The sequence below is a fragment of the Peromyscus californicus genome, unplaced genomic scaffold (assembly GCF_007827085.1).
Source record: "Peromyscus californicus insignis strain IS unplaced genomic scaffold, ASM782708v3 Scaffold_23__1_contigs__length_62951481, whole genome shotgun sequence".
Classification (NCBI taxonomy): domain Eukaryota; kingdom Metazoa; phylum Chordata; class Mammalia; order Rodentia; family Cricetidae; genus Peromyscus; species Peromyscus californicus.
In genome coordinates, this window is record NW_026294534.1 from 50,918,478 (window position 1) to 50,941,073 (window position 22,596).

Consider the following 22,596-nt stretch of genomic DNA (forward strand, 5'->3'; position numbering starts at 1 on the left):
TCTGTCTAACATTCGAAAGAGACAGGGGAAAAAAAGGGATGGGGGGAAGGGGTGGGGGATAGGGAAACCGAGCCTTTCTGGGTCAGGGCTCTTTATTTACCCATGTTTTGATGGCTTTTGCATCTCTCATATACAATGAATTGCATGTTTTTTTTTCTTTCTTTTTTTTTTTTTTTTTTGGTTTTTCGAGACAGGGTTTCTCTGTGTAGCTTTGCGCCTTTCCTGGGACTCACTTGGTAGCCCAGGCTGGCCTCAAACTCACAGAGATCCACCTGGCTCTGCCTCTCGAGTGCTGGGATTAAAGGCATGCGCCACCACCGCCCGGCTCTTTCTTTTTTTTTTTTTTTTTGTGACTGGTACTTTCCTGGTCTTACTCACCTAGAAGCCAGTGCAAATACATAACTGATTGCTTTCTGATCAGTTTTGGAGATGCGGCTCTCCAGTGGAGAGTCCTGGTGTGCTACAGCTTCCAATAGCATTACGTATTTTCTAACGAGCGAAGTAACGGTCCCTTACTGATTCTGTAGGCTAAGAAAGGACCCCGGGTGAACCCTGTATGACAGGAGTCATCACTGTATTTTTGCAACTTTTAAATACAGGACGTCTCAGGAGCGTGTTGGTAGTTTATCCCCGAGCCTTGCCGTCAGTCCATCCATCAGCCTAGCCTGGGAAGTTCTTTTTGTGTCCGGTTTAAACCCCTGGCCTTGTCCTCTAATCTCCTCCCTGTCACATTTGAATGGAAAGGAAGCTCCCTTGTTTCTTGTCCGCTCTTGACCTTGCAGGCCATTCTCCAGCCCTAGCTCCCTGTAGCCTCCTTTATCTCCGCTCAGTAACTGTTTCCTTTACGCGTCCCCTCAGGACTCATATATCTGACCGTTTTTTTGTCATTTCAGTCCCTCACCTTTGGCTGTTCTCCAGCTCCTGCTCATCTTTTTTTTGGGGGGGGGTTCAAGTCCCCAAGTGCTCTTAGTGTGGTAAGAGAATTCTGAGAAGAGCTTGGGGTTATCATGTGACACTCCTGAGCATGCTGCCTGTTTTCACACGATGTTGCGAGCCTTTAAGGAGGCAGCATGGAGTTGCTGATTCCTGCTTTACTATCATCACTTAAATGAGTTTTATTTCTCCCCATCTTTTCAATTAAACCGTCCCCTGCTGTTTCTGTGATCTTTATGGTAGCACCAGCAATTTGCAGCTGTTTAGCAGGCATTGGAAAAAAAAAGAAAGTCAGTCTGGGCTGGAGAGATGGCTCAGTGGTGAAGAGTCCTGGTTCCTTTTCTGGAGGACCTGGGTTCAACCCCCAGCACCCACACGGCTGCTCATTACTGGCTGTAACTCCGGCCCCAGGAGGATTCAGTGCCGCCTTCTGGCCCGTACAGACACTGCCTACACATGGTGCACATATATGCTGGCAAAACACCGCATAAAAAAAGAAAAAAAAATAGAAATTAAAAGAAAAATGTCCATCCCACGCTGTTTCTTGATGCTTAGTTTTAAACGCATATATAACACTTAAAGTACTTGTTGCGTGTCCTCTGTCAGCATTAGATGATATCAAATTGTTCTCTAATGAATTATGTTTCAGTTTTGTCTCCTCTACTCAGTTGTAAGGAACTCTAGAGAAGTAATAGTTTGTGTGTGTGTGTGTTTACACTGTTTTTATCTGTTGTTTAATGTGGGGGGAGGGTACTGGGGTTGATTGGTTTTGCACATGCCGAGCATGTCCTCTACCGCTGAATAGCTTCAGCCCATCCTCTTCTCAGGGATTCAGTTCAATAACTACTGCTTGATGGGATTAGTAGAGTCCCAAGATGTGTTTGGTCAAGTTTGTGTCTTTGTAAGTGTGGAGTACCCCAGCATGCATGGATTTTTAGTGAGCTCAATCACACTCACTTTTCCATTATTTCAGTCGGCTGTGAAGGTATTACCCAGCGGCTGTGCAAGCCCTCATGAAACCTGGCCGTAATTGAACCTGAGTTACGGTTCTCCTGAGGATGGCCCTTGAAACATTTGCGTTTGCGCCGCCCACCGTGGTGGTCTAGAAATCATGTTTTCCTAGTTTATTACAAAAAAAAAGAAAAAAAGAGTTCTGAACTGAAAGGTGACATACGTGACGTGTTCTCTCGCGTTCCCCCAGACAAACCGTTCTCACCTAGAGGAGCGTGAAGTAGACCTAAATACCCATTCAGGTATCTTGGTCTTTACCAAAGACCTTATGGTTACTTTGCTTGCACATCTGCTTTGGGATGAGAATGTTCCAGTGAGTAAATGCCTCTGTTTCAAGGCAGGCTGCCTGTATTCTAAGTATTTCCTGGGGTGAGTAGATCCTTTGGAGGGTTGGAAGTGCAGGTAATGATGTGGTTAGCAGTAGCGCCGCCTCATTTTAAATCCCACGACGGGCAACATGTACATGCAAAATTAAATCCAAATTCTTGAGAATGAAGAGAGAGGGGGTAGTTCCGGGTATAAATCAGTCTCCAGGGACCCTTTCCAATTCCCACATCAGAAGCCAGCCAGCTAGGATGTGAAACATGGCAAGGGCCCAGAGGCTCTAGAGCGAGGATACCTGAAAGGCTGATTCTCTGTAATCGTTAATGCATCACGGTGTTGAACAGTAGGCATGGAAATACCGTGAGTTATTGCTCCTTCTCCCGGGAGAGTGAGCTATCTGACACCGACAAGTAATTGACACCAGGTCTACCTGACATTTCCTCACAGATGAAAGGGAATGGCAGGACTGGCAGAGGAGCACGCTAGCAGGGCCTGGTAACTTTAGAGACTCGTCAGACTGTGGTGGTCCTGGTATTCTGTGAATGAAGAGCTTTGTGTGCGGGGAGTGGGAAATTCTGTGTGACTATTTGTTATGGAAATCCACATGTGTTGCTAGGTTTATGTGAACTTAGCTTTGTTCTGTGTTATCCACACTTGCCTTTTGTTTCTGGACTAAGAGGGGAGTTTTTTTTTGTTGTTGTTGTTCACGTTGACCTTAAATGTAGACTCCCCAGACTCCCACACCCAGCTTTCTTCTTTGTGCAAATGAGTTAGTATCAGGCGAGTATTTGGGCAGTGGGTACTTCTCGTGAACAATGACTATCTAGTCTGTTTGTGACGGTCCCCATGTTATAATCACTCACCCTGTCTACTAACTCTGTGCTGTTGATAGTTTAGGACTTATTCCGCATGCCTTCTATCCAGTGATATGTATTGAACTTTAGAATGTATGAAAAATTGTGTTTTGGTTATGAATATGACAGTGCACTAAAATACATTATACACCTGGGTGGAAAAGCCAGAATTTCTTGGTACTGTCACCAGACATGCTGGGACCATAAGACAAAGACTCGACCAGGTGGGTCAGAGATAAATTGAGGCAAACATTGATTTATAATTTGATGGCTAAGTCGGTTGTTAAGTCAATTGAATGTCATCTGACAACTTTTCGGTTTCTGCCCACGTGGAAGTAGATAGCAGCTGGACCAGCAAGATGACTTAGTGGGTGATGGGACTTTCACGGCAGAAGGGGAGAACCAACTCCTGAAAGTTGTCCCCTGATTACCCCACGTGCCACACTTGCTGTGGATATCGCTCTGTATAAATAAAACACTGGCCAGTAGCCAGACAGGAAGTATAGGCGGGACTAACAGAGAGCAGAATTGAGGAAACAGGAAGGGAAGGGAGAGATTGCCTGGAGCTGCCACCAGGACAAGGAAGATGTAAGGTACCAGTAAGCCACAAGCCACGTGGCAAAGTATAGATTAATAGAAATAGGCTAAATATAAGAGTAAGAGCTAGAGAATGATAGGCCTGAGCTAATGGCCAAGCAGTTTAAATAATATAAGCGTCTGTATGTTTATTTTATAAGCGGGCTAAGGAACTGCCAGGGCTTGGCGGGACCCAGAGAGAAAACTCTAGCTACACACACTCTACTCACACTCATCATAATAAATAAAAGAAAAAAATTAAAAAAGTAGGTAGCAACCTACTTGATAGTTTCAGAATGAAAACAGCAATTGTGAAGTTTGATAGGTAAGATCATGAGAATATTTTTAAGAGCTAGTGCTGTGGAATATTGTGTGTCTGATTCCAGAAACTAAATTCTCAACATATTACCTTGGAGGGAATATGTCACAGAACGTTTTTCTGTGTTAAAGGAGTATGCTTTGGCAATGCCGTGTCTGTGATATGCACCTGGGTTTGTCGTGAACGAATGCATGCTTCTCAAGCACTTGTTTTGTGCGGCTTGACGAAAGTAGCGTTGAAAATTTCATAAGCTGGTGTCCCAGCAGTCTCTGAAATGTGTACATGCATTCCCCCTTCAGCAGGTGGCTTGTAACAGGAATCTAATTGCTCTGCCTGCCACATCTCATGATTCTCCGGTGTCTGAACAGTACCCCAGAGCCCTCCCTCTGGTAGGCCTACAGGCCACCACTGGCAGGCTCTAGGCACCAAGTATGCACCTACTCGGCACAGAGAGCTGTGATCAAAGGTGATCGGAACAATGCATAGCTTTGGTTAATGATTACGCAAGGCTTTTTTTAAATGTTTGAGCAAGGAATGATACCACAAACAGTTTCATTAATAAATAGAGGGTAAAGAACAGACTTGTTTGGGATGACTCTCCAACCCTAAGTCATTCACAGGTAATGAAGCTGCTCTCTGAGACAGACTGTGTTTCCTGACGAAGGAAGCCACCTTTGTTCCTAGTCACCAGGGCATTTCTTATAGGTGAGGCCACACCATGCTGCTGATAACTCTGTTTCCTCAAGAGGGGCTGCTGAGGCTCCCAGTGCATTCCGTTTCTCACAGTCCCTAAAAATGAGGCTTAAATGTACCTGTCCATTAAAAGCTTGTGAAGGACAAAGGCAACCTCAGAGGCTTTGCGAACCATGAACTGACAATACAAAGACAGTGTGCTCTGTTTTTCAGATAGCCTCGTCAGGAACAGAAGCACTCTTCACTTTGACATGACTTTCATGTAGTTGTATGAAAAGGAGGCAGACGGTCATCTTGTCACGCGCCTGAGTTTCAAGGCTGCTTGACTGAGGTCGATTGAGACAATAGTTTTCAGTTATTCTGATTTAATGAAGTCATGGAGAGGAACTGCGTTAGGGGCTGTGTATATATTGCCACTTCTGTTTCTTAGACAGTGAAAATTAAAAAGTAGTTTTCCCTGTCCCTCGTAAAACCCACAGAGCGAAAAGGTTTAGTGACTACCAGCTTGAGATGTCTGTGTAGAAACAGTCTCCTCGCTGGGCTTGTTCCACGGTGTCTTTTTTATTTATTTATTTATTTTTTGAGACAGGATCTTGCTGGGTTGCCTAAGTTGGTCTTGAATTCCTGGCCTCAACTGGTTTTCCTTGCCTCAGCCTCCTGAGTCCTGCAACTATGGGCGTGTGCCAGCTGCTTCATCTTCTAGAAGCTCCCGTCCGCCTCTGTTAGTGTGACACGTCACTCTTTAACACAAAGCTACCTGATGATACAGTGGCCTACCAGACTTGAGCCAAAATGGCCAAGCCTTGCCTTTCTGTCCCCCTTATCTCTTTAGTTTCCGTGGTATCTTTACTCCATACAGGCTGTTCAGGAAGCTCCGAGAGCCTCAGGCCTTGGCCCCTGTGCCTTGCTTTGCTGGTCGGATGAGCCACCTTTACCCAGCTCTCGTGGCTTCTTTATATCTGTCTGGTCTCTTCTCAAATGTCACTGAACAAAAAGGTCATCTCAGACTACTGTTTCCAAAAAACAAAAAACCCCAAAAAACCAACCAACCAACCAACCAAACAAAAACCAGCCCTCAGGTTTCTGTCAACCTTCTAGACTTAATGTTTTTAACTTTCTCTGTGGCACTTATGGTAACCCACCATGGCCCTCTTGTGAGAGCTAGGACTGCAAACAGGTTTGCTCCTGTCTGTATCACCCCAACTGGAACACGGCTGGATAAGGTATTTATCTTCTTATCGTGACCATAAATACCCACCAGAAAGTGTCTTAAGGGAGGAAGCGCTTGCCTTGGCACTCAGTTAGAAGAGACACAGTCTGCCATGGAGGGGAAGGCATGACCACAGGCCGCTTGAAGGGGAGAGGAGTGTACAGCTATGGCTCTTCACGTCCTCATATCTTGGGGTGGGGGGACAGGAAATAGGCAGTAGACAGGAAGAAGGGCCTGTTTTAAATCTTCAAGACCCGCTGCTAGTGATCCAGGGCCACTCCTGAAGAATGTTCCAACACATGAATCTATGATCGGGCATTTTTCATTTAAACCTCAGTTGCCTATATGTAGTTTGCTCTTTTTAAGAATCCATCAAATGAACAAGCCAGCGAGTAAACCTGACTCCATGTGCGTTGGTGTTAATTATTCCAAACGGCTTGTTAAAATGCGGCAAGTAGGAAAAGAACCGTTAGCCTGCCGTTTCGACTGGACCATACACTTTTGTTGATGGGTGAACTAAAATGGGTATGTTTATTTGGTACGTCACTATGTATTGCTTTATGAAGGTCATAAATGATGCTGCCATGAGCTGCCTTTTTTTTTTTTAAACCCAACATCAGTGCAGAGTCAAACTATGGCAGCATCTGTTTTTAGCTCCTAGAGATGAACGCAGATCCTTTATTACTAGTGGTATCGGTGTGTTTCAGCTACCTAGAGCACTTGAAAATGAGGGCATGGATGGGAACACTTTGCACGCATTTCTGCAAAGTTCTATGCTTACCATCTCCTTGAGAAGTGACATTGTTTTCTGTACCTAAAACTGTTTAAGGAGTGGGTGGAAATACCTATTAATCTGGGCTGTGTCGTGACTTGTGCGTGTTTCTACATACGGTGTAGTGTCGATTCAAATTAGCCTTCAGATATCCTTTTCTTCCTCCTTTGTAAAATAATACAACCACATCGGGGGTGGATTCTTTCTGAGTGTCAGGATCCCGGTGATAGAAGGAATTTCTTTCTTCTAATGTGATCATTCCTATACATATATATTCTATGTAAGTTTGTTTAATTCCCCCCCCGGAGGCATTTAAAAATTTTTTTATATGTTTTATTATTTTTATGTATATGAGTGTTTTACCTGTATACATGTCTATGCACAGTACTTTCAGGTGCCAGAAGAGGTCATTGGATCCCCTGGAACTAGAGTTACAGACAGTTATGAGCGTCCATGTGGGTGGTAGGAATCGAACCTGGGTCCTCTGAATGGAGCAACAAGTGCTCTTAACTGCTGAGCCATCTCTCCATCCCTCCTGGAGGCATTTGTAAACATGGCCACCGTCATGAGTTTCACCATTTGCCATACTTACACTTGCGAGTGCGGCCTTCAATTTTCTTACCCAGGGAGTCACATTTTGTTGAAAATTTACCCTTTCCATTATTGCCTCTTCTGTGTTGAAAAGAGGAATGGGTGCTTGTATTTTTCCATCAATAGATAATTGTGTGCTTCTTCTCACATAGAATTAGAAGGTGGTCTCTTATGGTATCCTCTTCTGTTTCTGCTGTTAGGATGTCTGAGGTCACTAGTACAGAACAGACATTTACTGCCCATGGTTTACAGCCTGTGAAGTCCAGGGTCCAGGCACCAGTAGCTTTAGTTACCAGGTGAGCAGTTCTCTCTGTTTCCAAGCGAGCTCCTCGAGGAAAAGGTTTTTCTTAGATCGCAGAAGGCAAGCTGCCTAGTGAATTCTCTCTTACACAGTCTTCCCTAACCCCATTCACATGGGAGGCCTGCTCATGACCCAATTACTTCTTAAAGGCCCCCAACTCCTAATGCCACCATCCCATTGAGAACACGGAAATTTCCAAAGAGACCCATTAAACCATAGTGTGGAGAATCAATCAAAATAATGCAGATTCATTTTGGGAGGTTACCAAAAGTGATGTCACTGGTCAGGTAGGAGGAGCTCTTGCCTCCGTGTGTGGTGGTCACAGACATCTACCAGGTAAAGGACTGCAAGCTCTGTGTGGGGAACCCTCCAGAATCCAGCCTTCCTCCTAAACTGGGGCACAGCCTGTGGTGGCCTGTCTTACCTTCTCCAGGCTCTGTCTGTGAAGTCCCAACCTTCAGACTTGCCTCTGATCCAGGCCTGTCTGAAAGCTGGGCCCTCCCTCGCTTGGTACTGGCTAAACCCTCTCCCTTGGACCAGGTACCACCTATGTTGCTGTGAACCGCAGAGTTCCACGCTTCAGCCCCGCGGACGTTAATTGGAAAGATGCTGCCTCAGTTATTGTTACCCTCTGCACTTCTATCTAATTCTATTAGCGCCTTCTTTGTTTTTGATTTTCGAGACAGGGTTTCTCTGTATAGCTTTGCGCCTTTCCTGGAACTCACTCTGTAGCCCAGGCTGGCCTCGAACTCACAGAGATCCACCTGCCTCTGCCTCCCGAGTGCTGGGATTAAAGGTGTGTGCCACCAGCACCCGGCTTATTTAGCGCCTCCCCCCCCCCCCCATTTCCAACCTCTTTTCTTACTTTTAACCTGTCTCTTCCTCCCTTCCCTTCTCCAGTTTTACTATGTAAACTTTTTCCAGTCAGCCCATCTTTTTACTTTGGTAAATGGCAACCAGAAGCCCTTTGTCATAGTTTCTTAACTATTTCTAATTCATGGTAGAAGAGCCCATGCGTAGGGCACACACTGAGAGATAGCTTTTCATAGCACACATCTCTGATTTTCCCGCACTCTGGGACTGACTTCGCACTCTTTTTAGACAGAGAACTATGGGTTGTTTTTTATTATTATTTTTGTTTTTCAGCAGTTTTATAAGACTGCCATATTTACCGAGGGATTATTTTATAGATGAAATAATTTAAATGAGCTTTTAGCTTCAGAATAGAATAATTGCTGGTTAACTGACTTGCAGCAGAGGATCCGACCCAGTGAATGTAAGTTTGTGTCTCTCTTAAAATAAAAGTTGAAAAATTAAATTTGTTGCTTGGTAATTTAATTTGTAGGAAGTGGGGGAACAAAGGGTTCCAAACCGGGTTTTAAAAAAATCGGTTCTCCTTAATTGCATGTGCAGATGCGTCGGCTCAGATTGGGAGGCAATTAGTCTAATTATGTTTAAAGTACAGTTGCACGCTTAAATAGATAATCACACCCGCAGGCCTGCCTATCTTTTTCTGTTTCCTTCTTTAGGCATGTAGTAAATTTTTTGGCCATTAGGCATGACCTCTTCAGCGTCTGTGGAGCAGAACAAAGTGACAGAATGCAGATGGCCGGGTCGCAGAGACTCCCAGGAAGCTTGATACTCTAGTGGCTATCTGTAGAAGGTGCTAGACGAAAACTTTAATATATGCTGGGGAAATTTTGTACACTCTAGCTAACTTTTATTTTATAATTTCTTATTTTGGGTAATCTGAGCTCCATATGAAGTATCTGCCTTGTGCTCCTATTTGCGGTAAGCTGTCCAGCACACTGTGTTATACTGTATTTTATATGAGTGCTGTGAGATCATTTGAATCTCAGAGAGACACTTTAGTGACGCCTTGCCTAGTCATATCCCTGTCTCACGGCAAGCCTGTTCAGCTCAGAAGGGCCAGGTAAATTATCCTCTGGGCTTCTGTAGGTGTTTTGACCTGCCAAGGCTTCAGCTGCTGCAGCTTTATAATGGACGTGACAGACCGTTTTTCCTTTAGACTTAAGCAGTTGGTATTTGGGAAAATGGCGATTCATGAGTGTTTATGATTATTTTGCCTAGCTCGCCTTAAGAACTAGGGTGCCCTCCTTTTAGTGGATTGGGCTTTACCCGTAGGATCTGCTGAAGGTGGTCTCGTGCAGACGCTCCCCCATGGGTCCTCCTTTGGTTTCCTGCAGCATTAAAAATGATTTACAAATTATACTTTGATTTTATAGGCTACCCTGCAGTTCCAAGACTCCAGTCTTCATTACTGACCTCCCACAGAGAGTTAGCTCTTTATAGCCGGTATCTCTGGCCATGTTTTAGCAGGAGCAGAGATTTACTCTCACTGCTTTATCAGTGTGATGTGATTTGCCCAGTAGTCCAGCATGCGATCTTGAGAATACATTGCTAGAGAGATTGAGACAGCCCTGAATGAAGAGAAGTGTGCATCCTGGGGCTGGTTAGTTTTTGTCAATGTGACATGACACAGACTCAAGTTATCTGGGCAGAGGAAACCTCAATTGAGAAAATGCCTTCATCAGACGGGCATTTGGGCAACTGTGTAGAATGTTTCTTTTGTTGTTGTTTTTTTTTTTTTGTTGTTGTTGTTGTTTTTTGTTTTTTTGTTTTTTTTTTGATGACTGATGTGGAAAGGCCCAGCCAACTATGGGCTGTGCTACCCTTGGACGGGTAGTCCTAGGTTATCTAAAAAACCAGGCTGGACAAGTCATAGGGAGCAAGCCAGTAAGCAGCATTCCTCTGTGGTCTCTGCTTCAGTTCCTGCCTTCAGGTTCCTGTCTTAAACTTCTGCCCTGATTTCCCTTCATAACGAACAATAAACTGTAAGCTGAAATAAACCCTTTCTTCCCCAGCTTGCCTCTGGTCATGGTGTTTATTCCAGTAGTAGAAACCTACTAGGACAATCCTCTATGTGCTATCAAAATATAATGGATGGATGGATGGAAAAAAAAAAAGGACTATGTATACATTTAACCAGAACCTGACATGGACATCTGAGAACATAGGTGATTGGTCAGTACGGCTTGTGGAATGACTCCAGTGTACACACTTGTTAGAGCCCGTTGTAGAATATGATTTTAAGGTGTGTTACTTTTGCTTATGTTACATTTGTTTAGCTCTGTGAAGCTGTGTTACTGTGCCTGTGTAAAACACCTGATGGTCTAATAAAGAACTGAACGGCCAATGGCAAGGCAGGAGAAAGGATAGACAGGGCTGGCAGGCAGAGAGAATGTATAGAGGGGAAATCTGGGAGAAGGGAGAAGAAAAGAGATGGAGGAGGGAAGGGGAAGTATCCAGAGAAGGAGGAGGACATCAGGGGCCACCCAGCTACACAGCAAGCCATGGAGTAAGAGTAAGATTTACAGAAGTGAGAGAATGGGAAAAGCCCAGAGGCAAAAGGTAGACAGGATAAGTTAAGCTAAGGAAAGCCGGCAAGAAACAAGCCAAGCTAAGGCTGGGTATTCATAATTAAGAATAAGCCTCCGTGTGTGTTTACTTGGGAGCTGGGTGGCAGGACCCCCAAAAGAGTAAAAACCCCTAACAACAAGAGCCTTCGGTTCACACTTCATCCACAGATAGGCTTCATGCCTCTGGGGTTTGTTCAAAGGAGAAAGTTCAAGCTGGCTTTCTTCTTAGAGACATCGCTGTCAGAGTTGATAATGCTGTGTTTAAAAAGCAGATTCTTCTCAGCTGCTCTTTTTGTAACATTAGACCTAGGACAATTCTTGTGAGTTTGAGCTAGTTTAAGATTTGAGTTTGTAAGGTGACATGCTGTTCAGCATGCTCAGCTTGGTATACTTCTGTAAAATATATAGCCAACTATTTTTTTTCTTCTTTGCTTTTTTTTTTTTGGTGTTTTGAGACAGGATTTCTCTGTGTAGCCCTGGCTATTCTGGAACTCACTCTGTAGACCAGGCTGGCCTCAAACTCAGAGATAAGCCTGAGTGCTGGGATTAAAGGTGTACGCCGCCACTACCCAGCCAACCTTTTTTTTTTCTTTAATATATATTTTATTGTATGTGTATGTGTATGTGCCTGGGTGTACTCGAACCGTGTTTGTTCAGGAGCCCATGGAGATTGGAAACAGCAACAGATCTTCTGGAACTGGAGTTACACACCGTTATGAGCAGTCATGTGGTCTTGGGGATTGACCCTGGGTCCTCTGCAATAGCAGCAAATGCTCTTAACCACTGAGCCATCTCGCCAGCCCCTGAAACTCTTCACAGATGTTTTCCTAAGAAGTAGATGTCCTCCATTTCAGGTTATTATTTTACATCTTCACACAGAACCCATCTGTTTCCCATTGGTAAAATGCTAGTGATAGTACAATTTATAGGTACTTATGGAAGGTTCAAGTCACAAAACAATTAAATATCACTGATGAAGTTTAGAAATACTCAGCACTGTAGGTACGGTATTGTACTTCATGACACACACACACACATACTCATGTCTACTGCGTACACATACTCACACATACACCCAACACTCTTACCCACTCCCCACATTCACACTGGAACACACTCACACTCTTACCCACCCCCCACATTCACACTCACAATCATACTCACCCATTGCCACACTTATCCCCCCCACTTATACACACATATACACACTCATGTCCGTCCCATACACACTCATACCCCACACTCATGAACATACACACTCACACTCTTACCCACCCCCCATATTCACACTGGAACACACTCACACTCATACCCACCCACTGCCACACTCATCCCCTCACTCACACACACGTACATACACTCATGTCCAGCTTATACACACTCATACCCCCACTCACACACTCATGTCCATCCCATACACACTCATACCCCACACTCATACACATACACACTCACACTCTTACCCAACCCCCACATTCACACTCACACTCACAATCATACCTACCCACTGCCACATTCACCCCCCCACCTCACACACACATCATACCCCCCTCACACTCATACCCACCCCGTCCAGTTGGTCAGGACACTGGACTTTGTGTATTTTTCCACTTCAAATAAATGCTAGTTTGCTTAGATGAATTTACATTGTTAACTTACATGTAGGAGATTGATTGGCATTCCGACATTGGGCAATAATGTGTTCTTGAGTCCACAAAAAAAGATGTATTGTCTGCGTCGTGGCTTAAGAAAGGAAAAAAACCCAGGAAGAACTTTAGAAAAGCAGCAGGAAGTGCTCGCTGAAGCAGCGCTGGTCCATTGTGCGCAGGGGTTTGCAGATTTTCAATTAAGCTGCTGAATGCTTACAGTCCGCTATTCACATGGAAAAAAATTTAAATGGTGTGTGCGGGGAGTGGGGGCACGTGGACAGCTGTATGTCTGTGTAGGGCAGGCAAATACAAAGACCTGACAGTGAAAATTAGAATTAATATGTGCGGGAAGAGCAAGGGAAATTGAGATGGAGGGTCTTTAAAAAGCCAGCAGAACTCCCCCCGCCCCCCCCCCCCCCCCCCCCGGAATCGTTCTACATAGTTTTGAGATTGGACAAAGGGATGGCCACAAGATGATGAGGACATGTAGAAGCCTGTTGCTCAATCAGAGAGGAGCAGGAATGCAGTCCCAAACTCCATCTACTACTCTTTTAGTCTGTTGCCCTAGAGACAGACTTAACGTATTGACTTTGGCAACCCCAGGGTAGCCTGCCCTGTCTGCAGAGATGGAAGAATCTATGACTCAAAGTGGAAGTTCACTGTAGTCTCTGCAACAAATCACCATTCTGGTTGGGTGATTATCGCCAGGTGATTTTTGCATCACCTTTTGGAAAAGAATGAGATAAACTGATAAAATTATTCACATTCTGGAAAAGTTCAAATGAATCCCGGAAGCAAGGCTTGTTGCAGTCTGGGGCAAGAGGCCGTGGAGGACCAGGCTAGATTTCAGGCCTCTTCTGTTCTTAGCGTAAATGAGGTAACTGGAGAATGTAGATAACAAAATTAATAGTCAGGGGAGTATTTAAATATTATTTAAAGATGGTAATGAGAGAATTAGCCTAGAATGATCATGATCTCAGGCAGTTCTAATTTTAACCGATTCCCCGGAACCCTGCAGCTTTCCAGCTTTCTGCTAGTCTAGAGCACCTTGCCTTATGGTAGGGTTGTTTTTCTGTGGTTGTCCTGGGAATAATGATGCGGAAATCGTTTTTGAATCACAATAATCTGATCGTTTGAAAACTGTGAAATCAAACGAACAAAGCCTGGAGTGGGAGAGAGGCTGGAAGACCTGACGAGCCATCTCAGAAGTGATTTCCATCGAGTGTAATTTCCTCCAGGGCTGGTCTGAGGCTCACCTGTCCTCCACCCCAACCTGCTGGATCTGATTCCCTGAGGCTGACCGAGACCTAGGCGTCTTTGGTGTGCAAATGCTGCAGGGGATTCTTTCACTGGCTAGTGTGGAAGGTGTGGCATTTCCACGATGTTTGCACCATCGTGGTTAGGACTTGGGGGTTTTAAGGTTGCAAGTCTTCTCCCTCTGGTGATAATATTGGGAATATTTTATCTTAAAAGTATTGCTGGGTAGGAAGAGTTGCAAAGATGTTGGAACAGGAGTCATTGCCCAAGCAAGGTTTTGGAGTGGTGGTGGTGATGGAGGTTTTCATAGTTGTGTTTGAATTACACTCAGATTAATCTTGGGAGTGGGTGTCATAATAGTTTAATGGCGGACGGTAGCCCTGATGGGCTGGAGCCAAGGGGCACGCACCACAGTCACACCATGCAACAGAGCTCACATGGGAGGTTTAGGGGTGGGGGATGGTGCAGAGGCAGCCTCCCAGTGAGCAAGAACAGAAGGGAGAGTGGGGTGAGGAGGGCTTGCTTTTTATAAGGGGGTGTAGCGCATGTGCATAGGGAGAGTGCTCTACTCATTCCCTGCAGTGGTCACAGTGTTGCATCTTGGCTGCTGCTGATGACATGTCCTGCTAGGTCAGGAGGGCAGGCCAGTGTAAATGCCTGAATGCTAACGGTGGGTTTATGGAGAGAGAGAGAGAACTCCCCTTTGATGGAAGAGTGAAAGACAGTCATTTAGCATTATAGTTTTGGTTCCTGTAAAAACGTTACGAAAAGGGTTAAGAGTCTATAAATTCTCCCAGTCCCACCAAAGTATCTCTTTGATGTCTAATGCTCTATAATATATACTAACTGCTCGTATATGTAGATATAATTATCAGGTTTTATTTAAACCAGAAGAGCTGAAGAAGTGGGAAATCCAAGGCTGAGTTTTCCAGGCATTCTAAGACTTCCTAGGAGGAAGCCAGCTCCCACTACCCAGGAAGTGCCGTGTATCTCAGTGGTTGAGCTGTATGGTCAACTGTCCGTGTTGGGGTCCTTTCAAGACTCCAGCTTCTGCTTTTGATTTTTTTTTTTTTTTTTTTAGCAATAGCTGCATTCTCCCTTTTATATTTTCGCTTTATAGTTCGAGCCTGGGCCCTCTAGTTGGACGAACTGGCTTCCTTTACTGCCTCCTTGGGTGGAGTTCAGGAGTGCAGATGTTGGCTGTGGGCCTGTGCCAGAGCACATCCTGTTTGTTCAGATGCTTCTAACCCTTCTCCATCCCTCGGGCCCTCCAATCCAGCCTGTGATAATTTAAGATACAAACAGAAGCCTCCCTCCTCCTCCAAATCAGATGAAACAGCCCTGGGGATAACATTTGCTGCCTTCCTGCCAGAGGATGATTTTGTTGAAGAAAATATATTGTATCCATTTTAATTTTTTTGCCCTCTCCCCCGGCTTTTTGTTTTCTATGATAGGGTCTCACCGTGAAGCCAAGGCTGGCTGGCCTCAAACTTTATCTCCTCCTGTCTCAGCCTCCTGAATGCTGAGATAACAAATGTGAGTCACCACATCCCAGCTTTAAGTCCCTTTTAATACAGGAAATGTATGCATACATTAATTTGAATATTTAAATTTGGGTCCATTTTGCATGGAGTAGAACAATAATAATAGCAGAGGCTTAAATTTTCTTCGTTCCAAATAGATGACTTTTTGTTTGTTTGTTTGTTTCGAGACGGAGTTTCTCTGTAGCTTTGGAGCCTGTCCTGCCCAGCTCCAAATAGATGACTTTAAAAGGGAGGCTTTACTTCTTTCCCAGAGGCTTCCCAGCAGTGAGAGGGAGGCCAGGGTCAGGCTTGTGTACAGAGTAAGTGAGGGTAAATAGTAAAGTAGGTTAGGGAAGCACAGTGACGTGACTAGTTAACAATTACGCACGACTAACCCTGGGAATTCCTGGAAGCAGAATGGAAATGTTATTATCACAAAAAAGCACAGTCCTGGGCTCCCCTCCTTAGAGGGAAATCGAGATGATATAGGCGTGCCTTTTTGTGGTTTGGTCATGCAGATGTCGAAAAGTATACTCACACACACCCAGATGAACGCAACGTCGCTAGGTGACAAGTTAAGGGACCACTATTTTATACATGGTTTGTCGTTGATGGAAATACCATTGCATGCCACATGGCTGTGTGAGGTGATGGAGGTATCAGTTAAGTCGAGGCGGTCATGTGTTAAGACAGCATGCTATACACTACGACAGCTTCTCCTTTGTTGGGTGCAAAACCGAAAACATCCACCCACACAAAGCACAGTAGTATCTGTGAACACAATTTCTCAAACTTCCTTTAAGTTGTATCTGAGCTTATTATCTTGAGAGGTTTTTATTTATTTATTTATTTATTTATTTTCCGAGACAGGGTTTCTCTGTGTAGCTTTTGAAGCCTGTATTGGAACTCGCTCTGTAGCCCAGGCTGGCCTTGAACTCACAGAGATTCACCTGCCTCTGCCTCCCGAGTGCTGGGATTAAAGGCATGTGCCACCATCGCCCGTCGAGAGTTTTTAATTAATGCTGAAAAAGTCAACTGGCCAGGACGACCATAGGTGTTCCAGGGTCTGTGGTGATGCTCGGTGCTTTGGACTTCTCATACATGTTAGCGTCTTTCAAGGGAAACTTTCTTATGACTACGTAGTATACTTGTGTGCCTTGATATAGAAATATTTGAAAAGGTACATTGCTGTAGGAAGGCCACAGACTATGCCTTCTAATTCTTCCAGAAAAGTCGTGGGTCAAAAGAAAGTTAATTTGGGGGCTGGGGGTTATCTGTCAGTGTTCGAGGACTTGCCTAGCATGTATGAGGTCCAGAGTTTGAGCCTCAGCCCTGCCAAAAAACAAAGAGAGAGTTCCCTTCGAGAAGTTATTTTAAATTACGACCCGTCTGTATACAGACTGAGTGGCAGTGACTGGTCATAGATGTCTGTTTCATTCCTGAGCAGTTGCGGTTCAGAATTCACTTCATTAACCTCTGGTTATTAGCCTCCCGCCCCCCTCTGCCCCCCTGAGTGTTGCTTGGGTTCTTGGCCTTCAGCATATTTTAATAAAGATATGTGATGATAACAAAGCTATTCCCCTTATACAAAGTGGGTGGATTTATAACCAGTCTTGTTGGCACAATCTTGGCAGCAACATCCATCCACATATGGTTGTGAAAAGGCAAAAATTCCCGGTTGAAGATGAAGGTAGGTAACAAAAAATATGGATGCCGCGTTAAGTGCATGCATGAGCCACAGGCATCTAGCATATTCCACCGGATGTAAGAACTGGCCGAGGGCGGTGCCGAACCATCAAACCTCATTTTCACGGGTTTGTGGAGAACTGACCCTGGATTGCACACGGGTAGAGGACTAAACAAAATCAGCTTTGAAGTTATTTAAATGTCAATTTTTATGTCTGAAATAATTAAATAGGTAGTTTCAAAAATCAGCTAGGAAGAAAATAGGGTAGAGAAGCTGCAGAGGCCATGTCTGAAGGGATAGAAGGCGGGGCCACAGGCAGGAGAGAGCAGAGGGAAGATGGTAATGATAATTTTTTTTTTTTTTTGGCAGCAGTACGTGAGCCCTGCTAACATGTTTACATGGTGGAAGTGAACATTCACGAAAGCTGGCAAGCCCCTAGGAATTTTTATTTAGCAGGTAGATGGTGTGGAACGTAAGCCCTGGCTCTAATGGTTGGCCAAGTTGTTCCAGGTTCAAGAGGCAAAGGCTCACTCTCCAGTCAGGGCAGGTCTTGAACTTACCACCGTCACTTCTCATCTTGAGAAAGCTACATCACCTTGATCCGTGGCCGTTGATGACCTTGAGCCCTCCTGTCTCTGTGAGGATGGCCTGTAAGAATGCCGCTAGCCCAGAGCCTCCTCGGAGCAGAGGTCCTGGCGAGTGAGGGGTCCTCAGAGGATCTCCCTGTCTCAATATTCTTTTTCCTGTCAGTTGAACATGATTCCAGGCTGCTTCTTATGAGCTGTGTGGGAGTTGCACACACTTCCTGTGTGCATGGCACTGGTGGCTTCCTGCCTTCCCTGCAGGGCTGAGCTGCCAACCTAATGCTGACTAAGCTTGGAGACGTTAAAAGAAAAATTCATCCTGACACTTACTAAAACGGTAATGAAGACTTTAGGGCAGACGTCTGTGTGAGGTTATTGCGATAGAAAAGAGATCAGGCTCAGTTCCCCGGGTAGCAAAGGTATCAGGGATCTGTAATCAGGGAGCAGATTAAGGGGTCCATGTCTCGAAAACCACTAAGAGGCAGTCTCAGTGCCGAGGATGGAGGGCCTCTCTGAACTGACCCTTGTTAAGCCCGGCCCGTGATCCCAGTAAGCGCGTTCTTATTTCCGCTTCGAGAAGGCAGCCTAGGGGTGCTCCCTTTCCTGTCTCATTCCATGTAGCCGCTTTTCTGCCCTGTGGCCTCTCACTGTCCTTTCTGGTACCTTATTTGGCACGAATCACCTGACAATGCCATTTCTTACAGTAGCCACATGGATGGCCTTTCAATTCAAATCTACGTCGAAGGCCCTTCCAAAGCACAGTACGTGAACAGATAGATGTATTCTTAAGGTGTAAGTCTAGTCCTTTCCGCCACCTTCTAGGAAGTCTTTCTCTGTATTCTCCAGTAAAATCATACGGACTCAAGACTTTGAAAATTTGTCCTTGGCCTCTCTGGTCCTTCATGTGGCCAGCCACACTGTGGGCACGCCCAGTCATGTCTTCCCTTGCAGTCATTTTAATTCTGCTCCACGTAGATAAGAAAATGCCTGTTGCAGTCACCCTTGCGGGAGGGTATACCCTTGGACATGTCCCATGGCTCCAAGAGTGGTCTGAATCCAGTCCCCCGCCTCACTGTGTGTCTAGGATCATCCCGGGTTGGTTTTTCCCCATCACATCACGTCTGTTCTGCTCGTCGCCTTGGTTGGCAGTGACTAGCTGCCAGGGGCTGCTTTTTGGGTAGACATTACTGTGCATGTCACACAGCCAGTTGGCACCACGCTTTGGCTCCTTCTGTGAATCTCTTTCTCGCTGCCTGGCAAGGGAATCTGTTCATTGAGAAGCAAGAGTGTGTGTGTATATTTGTGTGTTTGCGATTGTTTGCTTGTGCAGTTTTGGCAGGGGATGAGGCAAATGCAAAAGTCTTTTTAAAAAGACTTTTAGTTTTTTATTAAAAATTTTTTTCCCCTTCTTCTCATGTCATACTGCAGCAGAGGATAATCCGGATTTGTTTTTTCAGTTTGCTGTGCTAATTGGTATACGTTAGCATTTAGTGAACATTTATCATTTTGTTACTGGAATGATAAAAACAAGATAGAAGAATTGATGTATTTACAAATCCATTCCTTGAATTGTCGTGATGCTGCAGGGAGCTAGCTTGCATGGCGACATGCGAGCTTACGTTTGTCAGGTGATGCTCTGGATGCGGAGTGCACACTGGCTTACTTGAGTTTCACGGCGGCAGTATGAAGTAGCCACTACTTTTATAGATGCAGAAATAGACTTGGGAAGGTTAAGGAACTTGTTTAAACTTACATGGCTCCTAGTAAAAGTATGGCTCACCATCATCCGGACAACCCCGAAGCCTGGAAGGTTTAATGTAACAGAACATGAGTCTCCCTCATCATACACGTCTCCTGAGCCCCTGCTCGCTGTGGGCAGCATGCTCACTCAGACCCAGGCTGACAGAACTTCATCTCAGCACTGGCTCTGAGGAGGGAAGCTGGCAGCTGAGTGCTGGCTTAGCCCCTACCTGGAAGTATTATATTTGACTTCTCACATTTTCTCAGTCTGAAGCAAGTCATTCGGCCATAATTCTACCTCAAGGAGGTGGGGAAGCACAGCCCTGGCACTCGGGAAGGAATCAGTGTTGGTGGTAGAGCTGGAAGTGGAACCTAGGCAGCTGGGCAGCAGCCCTGATGCCAGGGGCTCCGCTGGGAAAATACACGGCAGGTGTCCTGAGGCCCGCGTTAACCAGGACAGCTGTGGCACATTGGACGCAGAAGAAATGCCAGTTGGGGGAAATTAATAATATCTGCTATAATGTGCTCGTTCTAGGGGGCTGCAGCTATTTTTATGATACTGTATGGCAGGTGTGTAGCACAACAGGTAAGAACACACTGCATCCTGCCCTCCAGGCCCTCCAGGCCTCTTCCGCCTCCTCTTATTCTTCTCCCATGCCGGGCATTGAACTCAGAGACATGCTAGACAACTGTCCAACTGTTGAGCTGCATCTGAGTCCCACGGACACGGATTCTTCAATTAGTCTGCCTGGACCCGAATGCCAGTACAGTCACAACTTAGCTATGTGACTGTGGGCAGGGAATTTACCTCTAGGCCTCATTTGAATGGGACCTATCTCATGAATAGCAATGAAATAGATCTTAAAAACTGTGTTTATGTGTAATACCGTGGAAGTAGTGGATAAAGTACACATTGAAGACATGTCAGGTTCTTTCTCTTTTACCATGAATTTTGTCACGTCACTGAAAAAATGACATCTTAAAAAAAAAAAAAACAATAAACAAAGAAGTTCGATGTTCAAGTTGATCTGGGAAGATAACACTGTGCACATCATTGGATTATAATGTGTAAGTATAGTTTTGCGTTTAAATTTTTAGTATTTGGAGCCTAGCTTGGTGCCCCATGCCTGAAATTCCAGGACGTGGAAGGGAAAGCAGAGGCCGGGGCATTAGGAGTTCAAGGCCAGTCTGTGCTACCCGAGACCCCGTCTCCAAAAGACAAAAGTAACATAAAATTTCTGTGTTCTTGTTTTTCCATGATAAAATTACAATTCTCTTTAAAGAATGTCAATCTGAAATAAAACTTTGAATGCACAGATCTCAGTGATTTATGGGAGTAATCTTGTCCCCCCAGACGATAGATAGTATGAGGAGGTGAGGTTGCCGCAGACCTCTGGTGGGGAGAGCCAGAGACGCCTGCCTGGTGCTCCCACAGGAACCATTAACCCCCACTGTCAGCTGTGTGGACACTGACAAACCCATCTAAAGATGGAAATCAGTTTACTAGGAATTGTTTTTCATAGATCCCTTAGCATATAAAGTGCTTGTATGTCTCTGCTGAAAATGTCATGGGAGTGGCCTACGGGGCAGTGCGGTAAGCCAGCTTCTAACACCGTCAGGGAATTCTTTATGAGGAAGCCATGCTGTGGGGTAGAGTAAGGTCTATGAGATAACAAACACATGTTAGTAAATTCTTACCTAGGAAGCTCTTAGGACATCCCTGTTTGGATGTAGTGATGTTCTTCAGCAAAACGTTCCTTAGCTGCTGTGGCAATGTAGCTGAGGGGAGGGTTGGCTTTTAATTGTTTTGTTTAATTATCACTTCCAGTGGTAACTGGAAGATGTGGTCTATGGCTTAGGATCATGTTGTCAGCCATGGTTTCTCAACCTTGTGTGGACCCAATATGTGTATGTGTGTGTGTGTGTGTCTGTGTGCGTGTGTGTGTGTGTGTGTGTGTGTGTGTGTGTGTGTGTACTGTACATATTACATAATGTGGTTTTTTAATAGGAGGAGAAGGTGTCTCTTCTGTACATTGCAGGATGCTTAGTGTGGCATCCCTGGACTCCACCTACGACCTCTACCTCCTCCTCTCTTTTTTAATCCCTTGACTAAAATCATAGTTGAGGCAATCAAAATTTGTGGTGGGTAGATGTTCTGGGAGTAAGAGTGGGGGAAAAATTTCACTGGAAATCCCGTCTGGTAATTATTTAGAAGAGGGTGCTGCTGACTCCAGGTGGGTGTGTGCACTAAGTGGAGAGAAGAGGAATTGGCGGAGTGTGGCCGAGAAGGGGAACAGGCAAGCAGGGCACTTTGCCCGAGGCGTTTGCGTTAGGGAAGTGTGGAGCATTAGAATGGCGGGTGGAGGGGGTCTCAGAATGTAGGATGTTGAAGCAGACAGACCTAAAAGGATAGGAAGTGTTCTATAACTGCCCTGGGGTAGGGGGAAGTGGAGGAACTCTGGGGGAGGGCAGAGCCTCAGATGTACCTGAAAGCTAGATTTTCAATTATTTCTCTTAATGAAATGTCAGCTTGTAAGGGCAGAGCTGACAGTGTGCATGAAGAATGGTTCTGGGGGATGATGGGATGGAGGGAGGGCCTTTGCTGATTAAGCCGCTCATTATCTGCAGGCTACGGAGAAAATCAGTCAATGAGTTATTGTGGTGAAATATAACTTTCATTTTTACAGCTGCCCAGCAACCAAGGCAATCTCAAATAACTAGATTTGTTTTTAATGACTTACGAGAGCTCTTGTTTATCACCGAGCTAAATGAAGTAAACGGTAATGCAATGAGTTAATAGGCATAAAACATGGCGAGAAGTGCCTGCCTGTGGTAAGGCTTCACTAAATGTTAGTTATCGTTGTATATTACAGTGAAGACCTTGGATGAGCATATTCAGTATGTTTTTAGCCTTAGATTCTTTTATCATAATTCTCTGAAAATAGATAATTCCATTATATATACGTATATATGTTATATGCTACCTGCCAGATAAATACATTATTAAATTAACGAGAACATCCCACTTGCCAGCTCTTCCAAGTCAAAGCTGGAATTTTTAGAGTGTGTGTGTGTGTGTGTGTGTGTGTGTGTGTGTGTATGTGTGTGTATGTGTGGTCTGTGTATATGAGT

The 22,596-nt window shown here is 44.9% G+C and overlaps 1 protein-coding gene across 1 annotated transcript in view; it reads left to right on the forward strand.

Annotated features, from left to right (window-relative positions):
- Sh3rf1 (SH3 domain containing ring finger 1) overlaps window positions 1–22,596 on the forward strand; it is a 164,491-nt gene that overhangs the window by 20,332 nt on the left and 121,563 nt on the right. The window lies entirely within an intron of this gene.